Source organism: Silene latifolia, chromosome Y, assembly GCF_048544455.1.
Source record: "Silene latifolia isolate original U9 population chromosome Y, ASM4854445v1, whole genome shotgun sequence".
In the NCBI taxonomy this organism is placed as follows: Eukaryota; Viridiplantae; Streptophyta; class Magnoliopsida; order Caryophyllales; family Caryophyllaceae; genus Silene; species Silene latifolia.
In genome coordinates, this window is record NC_133538.1 from 122310619 (window position 1) to 122314814 (window position 4196).

Below are 4196 nucleotides of genomic sequence, written 5' to 3' on the forward strand. Positions count from 1 at the left end.
TAAATTCAGAAATAATTCAGTTAAGAAAACAGAAACTCATATACATAAGTTAAGTTAAGTTCAATTCAGTTCATCTTCTACAAATTCAGTTAAGAAAAGAGAAACTCATGAGTCATATACATAAGTTAAGTTAAGTTCAGTTCAACAAAATTGTTCCGGGTGTAATTCCAGAGCAAGTATAGTTACCACCCGTGGTTTGTTGAATGATGTCTTGAGTTAGATTCTCCCTTGATCTTAATCGTTCCTCTCGGCCTCTCCTGCAACAATGAACGAACTGAGGGTTTGGCTTTGTGCCAAGCGTACTCACTCCGACGCCCAAGTCAGTAAACTTAGATGTATAAGTTGTATGCTAATTGGCTATGAATATATTGTAGAGAGATAAGGAAGATTATACCAGATGAATAGTGTATTTAGGTTAAGTTGTGTATTTCTGGATTGGATCCTTTCCTCAATGAAGGTTGAGGAGTATTTATAGACTTCACCTTTTGTCACGTAGTGGCCAAGTGGCCAGGTGGCTAACAGGTGGAAAGACTGATCTACCCCTCGGCCGAGGGACCTATGGCTGGCCGGCGGGCGCTGGTGACCCGCCGCCGAGGGGTCTTGGATATGAGTACGCGGATATGTGTCCCTACCGGCGGTTGTCGTGCGGACCTAGGTTGACAGCCGATGGGCGGCATCGGCTAGGGCTTGTCTAAGTCGTTGACTTGCTTGTGGACATCTTTGACCTTGCTCAATATGTTGACTTGGTCGGGGTCGGTGCGAATATGCCCCATCAATTTGCCCCCGCCGTAGTCTATGCCGTGGTATGGGCTTCGATGTACGTACGAGCGTATATTCTGCGCAGTAGTTTGTAGAAAATTTTCCTCAGACGGCTTCTTCTGCGGCGGCTTCTTCCGCTCTGCCTAGTCTTTCTTAGGCCGTACCATATCCCCCTCCACATGGATGTGTATTGGGCATCCGATGTGGAAAAGAAAGGGACGCCGGCGAGACCGGGTTGATATCTGCCGGTTATTTATGATTGCCCCCGGCCGGCGGTGTCTAGCTTGGTCGATCATGTGGCCGGCGGAGAAAAGGTGCATGGGAATTTGTTGAGGAAGGTGAATAGGCGGAGAGATTTGAATAGGCGTGTTGAAGACGTTTGGTCACCGTTGCATTGATTGACACAACCGTTGCAACGATTGACATCCGTGGTTGCATGTCCGACACGTGTCCGCATCTTTGATTGGTTGACGCTTCATGGGGTCATTCTCGATTGGTCTTGCTTCATGGGCTTTTCCCTATAAATAGGGCAGTTGCTCCGTGAAATTGGTCACCAATTTCATTCTCTAAAATTTTTCTTCTCTAAACTTGCAAGGGCTTCGTCTTTCTAACATTCGAGTTGTTATTCCGACGAGTGTTTTTCTTCAAGGTAAACAAACAAACTTCTTCTTTTTATTTTGTTAAATAATTGTTGCTATTATGTCCGCTATTGGCGCCGGGACTAGTACTTCTCACGCGGAGGATTCCCCGTTGCGTCTTGATGGGGAGGAGATACTAGACGCCATTCCGGTAAGGTTTGGGGGCCCTAGGTCTCCTTCTCCCGCGATCGATCCACCAATTCGGAGGGACGGGAGGATGAGGGTGAGGATGCTTGATGAGGATGAGGGGACCCCTTCCGATGGTGGGAGGTCGTTGTCATCCCGGATCATGGCGAGCCCCATACGACCGGTCTTGAACGTGGTTGGTTCCATAAGTTCGGCAGTTGTTCCGTGGGACACTTTTCGGAGGCCATTTCTCATTCGGTGAGGGGTATAAGATCGTTATTCCTAAAGAGGGTCAGGGCGGTCTGTTGCCCTCCACCGGTCACACCGGCGTGTACATCGGGCATCCGGAGTATGGGCTGCGTTTCCTCTCGAATAGATACGTCGTGGCCATTATCGTGAGCTATGAACGTCGCGGTGGCCCAACTACATCCGCCGCCATGAGGACGATAGTTGGCTTTGTGTGGCTTTGTCTCTTTAAGGGGGAGATCCCGACGGTCAACTTATTCCGCCGACTTCACAGTCTTCGACCGTCAATTCTTTGGTAAGGTGGGGTGGTACGGCGTACGACAGACGAGCCGAGCTATATCTCCGTGAACAAGCTTACTTCCTGCAAAGACTGGCAACGGCGGTGGGTTTATGTCCAAGTGCCGGAGGATTACCCATTGCCCCGGTCTTTCCAGCCCTGTTTACTTGCGGTGTGAGAACCGGAAGAGTATGAGGAGTGTACCTCCCGGGTAAGGTGAAAATGGACGCTTGAAGGTTCCTCTTGCGAGGATGAGGAGCGGGCGATCAAAATGCTCGATCTTTGAGAAGGGATGGCTGCCCCAGACTCGGATTATTCTTCAAGATGAGTGCTCGGTCACGTCGGCCTCATACCGGCCCTCAGCCAGGGTGAGTGGGGTCGGTGTGAGGCCTATTTTTGCCTGTTATGCTCCTGTTTTTTTTAGAGCTATGTTCTATTCCTGTCGTGTAATTCTTGTTTGGTTTTCTTTTTGCAGACCGGTTTGGCCAGGATCTGTCCGAGAGTACCTTGAAGCGGTTAGGCCTTGATAAGGACGGGAAGGTAGTTGTGCGGCATCCTACGGCTGAATTGCGCGATCGCAGACCGTCTCCCAACGAGCTCATGGATAAGCAGTTAAAAGGGGTGGATCCGGTGGCGGCCCAGGCAAGGGTTCTCGGAGGCGTGCCAAAGAGAACGAAGAGGGTTGCGCCCAGGGCGACGGCGGCGTCTGTGCCTGCTCCCTCTTCGACCCCAGTGGTTCAGAGGGAACCTGTGGAGGTCGTTGATATTACCGGGGGGTCGGTGACCATTGCCAAGGAGCCGCCGCTTGCTTCTACCGTTGTTGGGGAGAAGAGGAAAGAGCCACCGTCTTCTTCCGTTGTTGCCGGGGAGAAAACCGATCCATCCGGCCCTCGAACAAAAAGGGATCAAACTGGTACGGATCTAACTTGTGGTTCGGATTTAGTGTTCATGGACATCCCAGACGACCGCTTTTTTGATGTGTCAATGCACGGTGACATGGATGCTTTGTGCAAATTTTTTTGCGATCCTTCCTCGGCGACCGCCGTTCTTATTGAACGGCAATCGGGAAGCGCCCGAGAGGGCTATCGAGACGGCGGGTGACGGAAATGTCATTGTTGACTCCTCCGCTCGTAACATCTCTCGCCTCCGAGCTTGTGGCGGAGGGTCCGAAAATGTATAAGAGGTCGGCGAAGTGGACCCAACAAGCCGGCTTCTATATCGCGGAGCAGAGAAAACCATGGGCCAAGCTGCGCCGCCGATGGCGAAGCTTAGACTTGACCTCTCTCGCCGCAAAGGGGAGGCCGCGAAGTTTAAATCGGATTTCTTTTCTCCAAGAAGCGGAGGAGGTTGAGAAGTCTGGCTGGGGGCCGAGAGGGCCAAAGTTGAGGAAGCGATGGCGCTACGCCAAGATGATGGAGGAGCGGGATAGGTACAAGGACGCTCATAACGCCGCGGTTGCCGAGGGGGAAAAGTGGAAGAATCGGTTCCACAACCAGGCGGAGGCGCTTAGGGACGCGCGCAGTCATCATTGCTCAAAAGGAGAAGGACATTGCCATGCTCCAAGATGAACTTCTCCCAAAAATGTGCGCCCAATCCCGGACCAGGCCGAGGAGGCGACCAGGAGGCAATAAGGAAGCTTGTCCCCGAGGGCTCTTTCCCGTGGGATGAATTTGAGAAGCTTTTGGACGAGATGGCTGAGGCTGCGGACGAAGCGGCGGCGGGGAAGACGGAGGCGGCGAAGGCGGCTCAGGTAGCCGAGGCGCTTGAAAATGTCGAGCCCTCGTCTGAGCCAGCCAACGAGGAGGCTGCTGCTGGAGGGAATCAACGAGCATAGGGAGACGGGCGGTCGTCACCAGACTCCCCCGGCGTCTCGGATAGCTTTAGCTGTTCGGGGGCCAATTATTGAGCCTTCTCTCCCTGCCATCTTTTGGCGCTTCAAATCCCAAGTCTGTACCCTTTTGTTTCCTTATTTCCTTCTTGTAAAACTTTGGTAGGTAGAGTTTTAGGCTATCCTTATGGGGACGGCCGTCGCTTGTACTCTCCTTGCAATTATTTTTAACAATTTTATCTTTTGGTCCTTGGCTTTGGCCGGGACTTTGATCATCATCCTTCATTTGTCTCTTTGCGCTTTTTAATTGAGCGCCTTTGTT